This window comes from Equus asinus, chromosome 2 (assembly GCF_041296235.1).
Source record: "Equus asinus isolate D_3611 breed Donkey chromosome 2, EquAss-T2T_v2, whole genome shotgun sequence".
Taxonomy (NCBI): Eukaryota; Metazoa; Chordata; class Mammalia; order Perissodactyla; family Equidae; genus Equus; species Equus asinus.
In genome coordinates this window covers 129,802,114-129,814,160 of record NC_091791.1, presented here as the reverse complement: position 1 = coordinate 129,814,160, position 12,047 = coordinate 129,802,114, and the positions used below count along the sequence as shown (strand labels likewise).

The 12,047-nt window shown below is 49.4% G+C and overlaps 1 long non-coding RNA gene across 1 annotated transcript; it reads right to left on the bottom strand.

Moving 5' to 3' along the window:
- Positions 1 to 838: 838 nt before the first annotated feature.
- LOC139042178 (uncharacterized) lies at positions 839 to 10,395 on the bottom strand. The gene is made up of 3 exons (XR_011498559.1): positions 10,321 to 10,395; positions 2,410 to 2,593; positions 839 to 1,104 (listed from the first exon to the last, which is right to left on the bottom strand). It is a non-coding gene; the product is annotated as an uncharacterized lncRNA (long non-coding RNA).
- Between the last annotated feature and the right edge of the window lie 1,652 nt (positions 10,396 to 12,047).

Sequence of the window (12,047 nt, the reverse complement as noted above, 5' to 3'; positions counted from 1 at the left end):
TCCCTCACTCCTGCGTCCCAGGAGTTGCACTCCTTAAAAAGGCAGGAGCACACTAGCCTTTGCCTCAGGCTTTGTTTTCCAGGGAACTTAAGCCAAGCAAAATGTCAGGCCCTTTTCATCTTTACCCTAAGTCTAGTCAGTGAGGACCACGATCATTGCTCAGTCTGTATTAGGAAAGTTCAGCCGCTGGCTGAGAACCACATAACAAGGAAGTCGCAAAGACAGAATTTGAATCTGGCTCTGATTCCAAGACTGGGCTCCTTCCAGGGCACTGAGACTGCTGCCTCTGAGCAAGGCTTTGTGGGGGTAAGCCTGGGAATAATGCACTGGGAAGGATAAAGAAATGGGCTCACCTGGGAGGAGCCTGTTGGGCTGAAGGGAGCAAGGGCTGGCCGGGGCAGCGAGGCAGGGCGTGGTGAGTTTTGGTGTGGTCGGCGCAAGCTTCCTGGCCGAGTGGCAAAATCAGACCCCAAGATGGACACTGGGTCCGGTCTGAGGGAGCCCCTGAACATGAGCATGGGGACATTTTGGGGAAGTGAGTGGTCTAAGTCTTATGGCTAAGAGGATGTCTCAAGAGCTGTCTCCTTTATTCCTTGTGTCTTAGAGTCCCAGAAGTCCCAGAGAGTGAGGGCAGAAGAGACCTGGGACCCATCCTCCTCGGTTTCCCATTCCAAGCTCCTGGGAAGCCCTGTGCTCCAAAAGACATTGACAAATGTGCCATGAAAAGCTAGCCTCCTCTTTGAGGGCCACAGGGCACTGTGTTGTAATAGTGATGACACATAGCACATGTTGGCAAACAAACAACACTTAACTTGAATCCAGCATTGCCCAAACTTATTAGGCCATGTAACCTTTCAAAAGAAATTTTTTTTTCTGAATAATAATTATTTACATCTTGTGGCATGCTCTGTTTTACAGACTAGTGTTTGGAAAAACACTGAGATAACTCAAACCCCTCATTTGACTGTGGAGGGAAACCACAGACCAGAGAGGTGACTCAGCTTGTCCAGAGACACACGGCAGGAGCTAGCAGACACCCTAATTTCCTGGCTGAGGCTCCTTCTTCGACCTGGGAGAAATTTCCACTGCATGATTGTTGCCAAGCTGTTAATGAAAATGAGACCTAAATTAGCTTCAGAAAATGAGGTTTTAGCATTGGAAAGTTTTTAACTATTGAAATTAGGAATGCAAATGAGTATATGAAATCAATTAGCAAGTAAGAAAGAAGCCCCACAAATTCTAGTCATTGCAACTCATGGCACATTTAGGGACCTCAGTTTCCCATTTTGTGAGGTGAGGGGGGAAGGGGCTAGGCTAGCCAATTGCTGAGGTTTCTCCAAGATGTGATACGATTCTGTGATTTCAGAAACAAGTGTCAATGGCAGAGAGGACTGGGGACTGGACATGGGGGAATCTCTCAAAGGCGGGAGACCAGCTGGCCCAGCGCAGCCCCTGGCAGGCTTCTCAGCTGCCCACAGAGAAGGGCCCTTGTCCCCAGATGCAAAGTGTGCATCTCACATTAGCTTGCAAGGCAGCACTGATTAGTAATTAAATGGCTTTAAAGAAAAAAAAGCCGTTAAAGCTAATGCCATCAAAATCAGAACCTCAGATGCTGGGTTATAATTATGAGTGTACCTCAAGACCCACAAGAGAGGACATTTGCATCTTAACTCGCACGCTGCACAAGCCTTACTATCTCCCCCACCTGTCCCTGCTCCCACCATTTGGGGACCTGCTGCTGAATTCATTTGTCTTCCAGTTTTACTCTAATCCTGGAAAAAGCAGTTCACCCTGCAAGAAGGCAACGGAAAGGGGTGAAAAGAGGTTTTGCGTTAGGCTGGTGTTAGCCCCGCCATGCCTGACACTGTCACTTTGAGCAACTTAATCACCTCGGCAAACCTCCTTTTACTCCTCTTTAAGATGAGGATAACAGTGTGGTGTTGTGCTAAGGACTAAAGGAGTCAACGCATTTCTGAATGCAACACCATCAATGCTCAATAACTGATAGTCATTACTAGACCTGGTACCTGGCACTAACGTGCTTATTTACTGTGTCCCGAATTGAAACCTACAGTGTGACCGGCCTTACGCTGGACACTGCTGGGGACCAGGGAGGAGAATGTAGGGTTCTGGAGAAGATTTATCCTCCCTGAGAGATGAGATGAATCAACACGAAATCACTGGACTACGCCAATCCAGGGCTCTCGGGCTGGTCTGCAGTGAGAGATGGTCACAGCTCCAGGGCTGTGGCCTAGGGAAGAAGAGCTTGCAGCCCTGGAAGGATGGATGGGATTCATAGCACCTGGGTCCTGCCTGACCTCATCCTAGGCACTTTTCACACATTATTTCATTTAGTTCTGATAAACATCCCCATACCCATTTGACAGATGAGGAGATCAAGTTACCAACCAGCATGTTCGGCATCACAAAGCCAGGAAGTGGAGAGGCCAGTGGTCTGCTGGGATCTGTGGGGCCTCACAGCCCACTGTCTTTTCATGACTCCAGGCTGCACGCCAGGCAGGAGTGACACGTAACCACACTGATCCTTGGGTATTGGGGCCGCAGAAGCAGAAAGGACGGGCGTCAGAGGCTCCTGAACACCAGGATGAGATGCAGATTTGACCAGAAGATCTAAGTGAGAAAAGTCAGCCCCCAGTGCTCACTGGACCTCTCAGTCTTGCCTCTGAGCCCAGACAACTCCCCTCATCCAGAGCTTGGGCCGCCGCTAGAGGCGAACTTCCTTGTCAAGCATCCTGGTGAGGTTTTGTGGACTCCAGAATCAGGGAGCCCCAGGCTCTCCAGCTTTTTAGAAGAGAGAGCCAGCCAACAGCCTCGTGAATCTGACAGGCTTGCATCCTAGACTTCTGGAATGTACTTCATTGCTGTGTGACTTTGGACCCATCTTTGCCTACCTGGGCCTCCACTTCCTGTTCTGTGAAATGAGGGGGTGGGACCAGCCAAGCTATGCCGCCGCCCCCAGCCTTCACTCTAGGATTCTGCCTGAGCCTTTGCATTCTCTGGAATTTCAGGAAAAAGTACTTCCCCTTGGCGTATGGATTCACTGTGACTTTCAACTCTTATTATTTTCCCCAGAGACTTAACTCTCCAAGGGCTAAGAAACAAAAGTTTGAAGGCCTTTTTTGAAAAACATAAAATATCAGGACCAGACAGGCCATTTTCAGACAGTCCCTGGGGCCTAGTCAGCTATTAAAGGTGGAAATTATATATTCATAACACAGGATATTGCTGCTTGCTTATTTATAACTCGCTCCATTTCAAGAATATTTATTCTAGATGAGGAGGCTTGATAAGTTTCATCCAATCGCTCAGGGCAAAAGAGGGGACCGGCTCAGCTGAAGGAGCAACTTTCTGTTATCAGCAGGTAGGGAAGGAACACTGCTCCCGCTCCTGCAGGCCAGGAACACGCCCAGATGTGTGCTGGCAGCCAGCCCCTCATCTGCACCAGCCTCCCAGGGCACCCACGCCAGGACCTCAGCGCCATAGGTGGAACCATCTCAAACAAGACAGAATGTAACAGGGAAGGCGCAAAGCGGCTGTGGCTCAGCCTCCTCTTTCATCCCGGGAAAAGGCTGAGGCTCAGAAAGAGGGAGTGTGCCTGCTCAAGTCACACACACACACACACACACACACACACCCCACTGGGCTGTGATCCGAGTCCCTAAGTCTCAGGCCAGCACTGTCTCAAGGAGTGAACGGGAACTACTGAGTACCTACTATGTGCCAGTCTCCAAACAAGGTGCTAAATCAAGCTAACAAGATTTTATTAAGTACCAACTGTATGTCTTGCTCTGTGCCGGGCACTGGTGGAGGATCAAGAGGAGGAGACAGGTGTTTGGAGAAAGATTCCCTTTGAGAAGGTGAGAACAATGCTCACTGCATCACCAGCCAGTCCCACCGATCAGAACATTCCCAGCTGGGTGGGCCATTGGCATTATTCCCACTGGGCCCAGGAGCACAATGAGGAAGCAGCCCAAGGTCACAAAGCTGGCGAGGAAAGGGCAAGGCCTGGATTTGAAACCACCCCGGTCAGACTCCAGAGCCATGCTCTTTCGACTACCCTAAAGTGGTCAAACCACAGACAACTGGGGAACCCTCTCTCCCCTTTCCTGTGGGCACTGAGGCTCTGTGTGCGGCTGCGCACTGCAGACACCTGGAGGACGGCCCTATTCCAGGGAGAAAAACCAGACTCCCAGGAGCCATTGTGTGATTGTTAGAAAAAGGCCCTGGGCCAAGCTGCCTGAGTTCAACCCAAATGCAGCCTCTAACTACCAGGCACCACAGGCACACGCATACACATGCATGCACACACATAGGCCCGTGCCTGCCCACACACATGCACACACATGCAAGGTGTGGTGGCATTCTGCACTTTCTGAACATCCTCAATTTCACATTCCCCTGCCTGCTCACTCAGTGAGGTTGGGAAGCCTCTTCAGAGTGAGCAACAAAGAGACTCAAGAAGTGTGCGTTTGTATTGTGTCATTTATTCATTCTGCAAATATTTATTGAGCACCCATTACATGGGAGGCCCTAGGCAGACATGTGGGTTACCAGGAATAGTGGTGAGCAAAACTGACTCAGGTCCTGCCCTCCTGAAGGGTATGGTTTGGTGGAGGCCCCAGGATTCATCCTGGGGCTCTGGGAGCCGTAGGACAGAGAAACTGGTGACCTGGGCCCACCTGGGGTCAGGGGACCCCTGAGAGACGAGCAGGAGTTTTAGCCCAGCCAAGTGGGGAGATGGGCAGGAGCAAGCCGGGCAGCGAGCTGTACACACAGAGGCCCTCCGGCCATCGGAGATGGCTCAAGAGGGTCCCAGGCAGGGCCAGACCCCACAGGTCTTCATAGGCTGCCTTAGAGATTAGGGTCTGGTCATCAGAGCCCTGAAAAAGGAAGGAACAGGAGCAGACTGGTTTTTAAAGGATGTATGAGAGTTGAGGAGGGGGTCAGTTAGGGGAAGTTAGGGTTTCCTGTCACTGATGATGTTTATTCTAAAGCAGCCTGTGGCATGCGCACCACACTGTAGGTGGCTGAGCCACTGAAGCCTCCTGCCACTGGGTCCCAGAAGGACCTGCGCGTCCCAGAGGCCTAGGAGCTGATGTAAATGCAGATTTCCAGGTCCAGGCCAGAGCACTGGAGTGAGAAACTGTGGAGTGGTCCTGAAATCTGTATTTTATGAGCTCGGCAGGAAACCCGGAAGCAGAGTGCTGGCTGCAGACCTGTGATTCGGTCTCCATGAGACAGAGTCTGTGGACAGTGCCTGGAGATGCCGTGGTCACCCCGACAGCGGTTCTCCATTCTCCCCATGTGTTAGAGTGATCTGGGGAATAATGAGAATGCAGATGGCTGGACCTCAAACCCAGAAATGCTGACTCACTTGGTCTGGGGGGCCTGGGCACCACTACTTGTAAACACTCCCCAGGTGATCCTGGTGCAGTCGAGGTGAAAGAGAGTGAGTGAGAGCTCTGAGGGCTGCATCTGGGGCTGGGGCGCCGGGGAGGAGGCTCCAGGAGCACTGGCTCCACTGAGTCAGCCTGCCCTCCTCCTGTACGTGCTTCCACAGCCCCGCTCAGTGCCAGGCCCTCTGCTGGTGCTGGGACACTGAAGTGCTCGTCCCTGCCCTGAAGGAGTGTCTAGTCTGGAAGGGAGTGTGGTGTGTGTGATGGTTCCTGGACGAGGTCCCAGATCCCACCCGCTCACCAGGGGCAGGAAGCTTCCATGTGGACAACGTCAAAGCCAGAGGAGCCTGTCACCACCTCGCTTTCCTGCCTGAGGTCCAGGGAGGAGAAGAGGCTGTCCAAGGTCACGGGGTGTAAGGGCAAGAGATGGCTGAGCTTGTAACAGGCAAAGGGCTAGGCCTCCTGCCAGTGCCTGGAGCAGCACTTGGGCAGCAGGAAGGCCTGCACAAACATGTGAGGGGCAGGGAGGGTGAAAGGTCAGCGGGCAAACTTCCAGGGGAAGGGGAGGAAGACTGAACCCATCAGAGGCCCAATGGGATAGCTGAGCACGCCAGTGCCCCCCGGATACCAGTTTATTCAGTCCCCAGTGCTCGTTGTGTAATCGTGGAACAGGTACAGTGGGTCACTTCCAAGTCATACACACACACACTCACTCAGATACACACACTCACTCACAAACACAGACACGTGAGCAGACACACGCATGCTAAACACACAGACACACAGAGACACGTATACAACATATGCACTCACATACACAAGACACACAAACACACACTGTCATACACACTGACACAATACAACATGCACAAGGACACACAAACATCTAACATACACATGTAGACACACACTCACACACACACACACACACCTCCATAGACGTCTCTGACTTCCAGAGCTCCTTCCACATACTGCTTTATGTCTCAACTTGAGTGTAGTTTATTGATTCTTTGGTACTGAAAAATTTATTTCTGCATTTTTGAAGCCCCAGCTCTTGTTCGGGATATCCTAAACCTTTACATCAGATAAATCATAGTGACGTGAGGTTTGGTGGTGATTTTCTTTTCTATTCCTTTTAATCAATAAATAATTTGTAAATGCCTTTAATAGAGAAAAATGAAAACCAGCCTCTACCTTATTAAGAAATTCGTGTTTTCAACCTATAAATGTGGGATTTGTCAGCCCAGGAGTCTATAGATTCTATACAAACGGGAAGCTCCCCTTCCAGGAATTTACGATGGCTGTAGCCTCCTCATTCCCCCGCCGGGCGATGGGCACCCCTTTGCTGCATCAAGCAGTGTCAGCTCCGCTTTGCCCCTCACCTGGCAGGTCGCTCCACCCCAGAGCCACTAGGGAGCCACGCTTGTTCTCCTTTACGTCTGGAAGAAAACATACTCATCTCTGTCACCCTCCTGGTGCAGAACCCCAAAGAATATCTGAGCCAACAGCAGCCCCTCTCCTGGCATGGCCAGCAGCCGTGGTGTTGAGATAGGCCCTGGACCAGCGCATCTGAGTCACTGTGCATCCTTGGCTGCACTTAGTGATCTGGGCCTCAGCGCCTTCCTTTATGACGGGGCCAGGGTGGGGGTGGCTAAGACATAGGCACACGTGAGGCTCTGGGGTTCCCAAGTGGTGCTTGCTGGACAAGTCTAAAGCACATGACAAATGAGCTTTCAAAGGTTATTTTTATCTGAGACTTGCTGGTCACTAAAAAGAGAAGCCCATTTCCTCAAACGTGGGTGAATAGATTTACTGCTTGATATTCGCCTAAGACATTGGAGTTCGCAAAGCTCTTTAAGAGAAGAATTTCCTTTCATGTTCTCAACACCCCTGCAAAGAGCACACAAGACATTTTTATCCCAGTTCTACAGATGAGAAAACCAAGGCCCTGGAGAGAGAGTGCCTTGCTCAAGGTCACACCGAGCTTGTAAGTACACAAGGCCAAGACAAGCCCAACGCAGGGACTGTGATCTCCTGGCTCAGAACATTCCAAAGGGGATCAGCAATGAGAAAGTATCTCCGCAAATCCTGCCTGGGTGATGTGAGAAGACTGGCCCATAGCCTGAGTGTGGTCATCAGCCCTTAGTCAAGGGTGCCACTGCCCACTCAGGGCGCTGAGAAGGCAGGGTCTGTGGCTGTCATCACTCTATTCCTGGCACCTGGCACAGTGCCTGGCACGTGATCAGATAATATTTGTAGAACGAACAGAAGAATGGATGATGGCTGGGTGTCTGGGTGTCTGGATGGATGGACACATAAGTTGACAAAGGGTGGTTAAGGGCTTGGAGTTGTACGATCTTAAATTTTAATCTGCCTCCAATTTCCTCAGTGTGTGCCTTTGGACAAGCCACTTAACCGCTCTAGGCCTCAGTTCCCTTGTCTGAAAATAGGGCTACAGCACGTATCTTCCAGGTGTGGGGAAGATGATACTGGCAACACATGCAAACCCATAGCGCACGCCTGGCATGAAGACACGATTCCATCATGGGTGTTAGTTCTACTAGTTCCTGCAGGAGCTGGCACTGCCCACCAAACTGCTCACCTGCGCCTACTCCTGCCCACTCTTGGACTCTGCCAGCCTGTGGATCCCCGGCCAGGCCTGACAGCTGGCCAGTCATATTCTGGCCCTGTCCAACCTAAGTAGCTCATCGAGGCCAGGCCCTGGCTTCCTCTCCCTGCTCCCCCCAGCACAGTCACCTCCGTGGCTGACCTCTAGGGCCAGAACAAGTACACTTACGGGATTCAACCTTCTAGGATCCAAGCAACTGGCACATGTGTGCTCTGGGGGAGACCTTACCCTGTGACTGCCATCAGGCATTGGAAGAGAAAAAGGAGGAAGATTCTTCCCTGTCTGTTTGCTTCCTCACCTCCACTCCCCCAGGAAGCTGGTGGGTGATGAGAAGGACCCATTTTGTCAGCCACGATGCTTCCTGCTGCTTGAAACAGGGAACCCCAACCCAACTGGCTTCAACAATAAGAAAGCTGTGACATAGCAAAAGGCTCAGAGGTAGGACAGAGCCAGTAACGTCCCCACATGGTCACAAGATGGCTGCGGAAGCTCCAAGAATCATATGCAGATGTGACAAAGTCAAGCAGACGGGGAGGCCTCATCTGTGAGAGAAAACTTCCCTGGAAGAAACATCCTTTTCCATCCACAAACTCAAGCTCACACAACTCCAGGCTGGCTGGACTTGGAATCTCCTTGCTTTGAAGTGTCCATGGCCCCAGCCTGGCCTGGGTGGTGGACCTTGGGTAAGGACCCCAGAGTCCTACTCTCTTCTATAAAGGTGATGCAGCCACTTTCTGTTCAGTATGTCCTTTGATGGGGACGAACCCGCTGGGCTGGCCTGGAATATTAACTGGGTTAATTGTCCCTTCAAATGAACAGCCAGTTTAATCAAGGACTTAATGCCCTCAGCCAGTCAATTATGACTGCCTCTGGACAGGCAGCTCCGTTGCTGCCCCAGCGCCTTGCATGTAGGGAGATCGAGATTGCCTGGGGGGGGTGTGTGTGTGTGTGTGTGTGTGTGTGTGTGTATGGCGCATGCGTGTGTGTGTATGTGAGAGAGAGAGAGAGAGAAAAGGCTTGATAAGATTTCTGTGGGATTAGTATTCTTTAAATTAAATTATTTAAATCAGTCAACCCATGAAGACTCATATTTACACACACACTCTCACACATTCACACACTCAAATTCAGCCACTTTTTACTCTATAAAGACAGAACAACCAAAAAAACTTTACTCTAGAGTTTTCGGTAGGGCTATATTAAAATATTCATTTTCCGACACATTTAAAATAAGATGTGGTTAGAAACAAGTCACGTGTCCACCACCAGGAGAATAGCTAAATATTTTATGGCATAGCTACACAATAATATGCAGGCATTCCGAGACTGATAGGTATCTCTATTCGTTGACATGCACATGACATCATATTGAATTAAAAAAAGAAGGTTGCAAAACTGCATGCTTACAGCATGACCCCGATGGAAAACTACGTTTATTCAGATCTGTATGAGTATTTGTGGATAGAGACTTGTCTGAAAGAATAGGTCCTCAAATTTTACCACCGTTTACATCTGGGTGGTGAGATGTCAAGTTATTTTGCTTTATTTTCATTTTTCCGTATTTCCCAGCTATTCTACAAGAGCATCTATAATCAAATTAAAACAAGCTTTTAATCTGGGACATTTTCTTGCACCTTCCCAGAGCCCCATCCTACAGGTAAAGACCACACTTGTCTTACCTCCTGAGACGTCTGCAACACTGTGTGGGCCAGGGAGACAAGTGTGGCCCCGATTCAGTCACTCAGTCCCTTCAGATGCCCTTGGACTCAATTTGCTCCTCCAGACAATGGCAATGCTATTTACTTCAGCAACTTGAAGGGACTTTTATTAGCTTGTGATGATACGCCTAATACATGCTCACTGATCAAAACTCAAAAAATGCAGAAAAGCACATGGAAGAAAAAATTCCCCATAATGACACCAGCAGAAGATATCCACCATTAGCCTTTTGGTGGATTTCCTTCTAGTCTTTTTTGCTGGGCACAATGGTGGGCAGGACTTGGAGGCAGGTGTGAGCATGAGTGCCGAGTCTGCAGAGATGCCCTTCTCTCTGGACCCAGCATTGCCACTGCCCAGCTGCGTGGCCCTGGGGCAGTCCCCCGACCCAGCCCCTTTCCTCAGTGGTACCTGGGAATGACAGCTGTAATGCCTTTCTCATACAGTCTCAAATGAAATGAGGGCTATAAAAGCTCTAGCACTGTTCCTGGCACAGGGGAAGCAAGTGGTTATACTGCAGATACTACGTAAAAATCCCTCCCGCACCCAGCACCTTACCAGTTTCTCCCACGTCAGGGGATGATGTTCGGGGTTATCACTGGCTCCCAGCCTTGGCCTCACACTAGAATTGTCTGGCGAGCTTATAAAATACTGATGCTTAGGCTCCACCCAAGAATAATTAAGAATCATGGGGGTGGGGCCCTGACATTGGTATTTCTGGAAAGTTCCCCAGAGAACCCTAATGCAAGCTGGGCTGAGAACCACTGGTGCACGTCAGAGTGCTTTAGAAAGGCCAGAGCGACGTGACGGAAGGGGTTATTATTACTAATTAACGAGGCTTCTCTGGGGATGGAGGTGGTTTTCCCTGCTCCTCCTCACTCTCGCCTGATCCTTCTGGTGAGGCAGGATGGCAAAATCATAATCACTTGCTCCAAGTGGGGCTTCAGGGCTCCCAAAGCATTTTCTTATGACCTCTGGAGCAGGGGCACGTGGTTTTAATGTGTCAGTCTACACTAGGAGCTGTGCTAAGCTGAGCGCTTCCACGCAGAAGAAGGAACAGGCCGTCCCTCACGTTGCACCAGCCTCTGTGGATGGCAAACCGACAATACCCACCAAATTAAAAATGTGCAGACGAATCCCATGCGTTGGCATATAACCAAAGGATATGAGTTCTATAATGTCCCCTGAAAGAATGTATATAACAGCATTGTTAATAATAGCCTAATGCTGGAAGCAAGCCCTGTGCCCGTCAACAGTTGAATGGATAAATAAATTGTGGTATATTCAGACAATGGAATATAGCCAGCAATGAGACAGAGCTACAGATGAACACAACAACATGGATGAGTCTCAGACACAATGTTGAGCAAAAGAAACCAGGCACGAGAGTACCTTCTTTACGATTCCATTTATACAAAACTCAGAAACAGGCCAAACCAATGCATGAGGATAGAGGTCAGATTAGGCAATTATCTTGGTGGGTGTGTGTTGACCAGGCCAAGGCATGAGGGGGATGCTGGAAACGTCCTACAGTAAGCTACACCTTGATCTGGGCGGTGGTTACACAGATGTGTGCACATGCAAAACTTACTGAGCTGTACACTTGACTGTTTGAAAGTTAAACTTTAATAAAAAAAATTTTAATGCAAATAAAATTTATGTATACTTTGCCTCAGTGATTCCACTTCTGCAAAGTTTTTTTCTGTAGGTGTATTCGTACACAGAGGATATAACATATGTACAAGATTATTTATTGCAACCTTTACTATAAGAGCTCAAGATTAGAAAAAACCACAATGTCCATCAATAGGGGCTGACTAAATAAAGCACAGCGTCCCCTAGCCATGCACCCTGGCACAGCCATGCAAAAATAGAAGACGTCATGACGCATTCTTAAAGTGAAAAAAATTAAGGTGCAGAGATGCATAAAGAGTGTGCTATCTTTGGGGTTAAAAATGTAAAGATAAATAAAAAGAGAGAAAAAGAGGCTGGGGGAGAGATTAGTTTATATAAGCGAAATAAAATCTCTCCGGAAGGACATGTAAGAAATGAATGAGACTGGTTGACCGTGAGGAGGGGCCCTGGGTGGCTGGACGGGGTTGAAAGGAATTTTCACTGGATACCTTTCACGCTTTTCGAATCTGAACCTATTAAACATTTTGAACAAAAACATTTAAGACAGCCAGCCCCTCCTCCCCTCCTTCAAGGCCTGTTGCCTCAGGATAGAATCTGAATGTTCCCCTTGGCTTGTAGTATAATCCCAAACCCAGCCCCCTTGCCCTTCC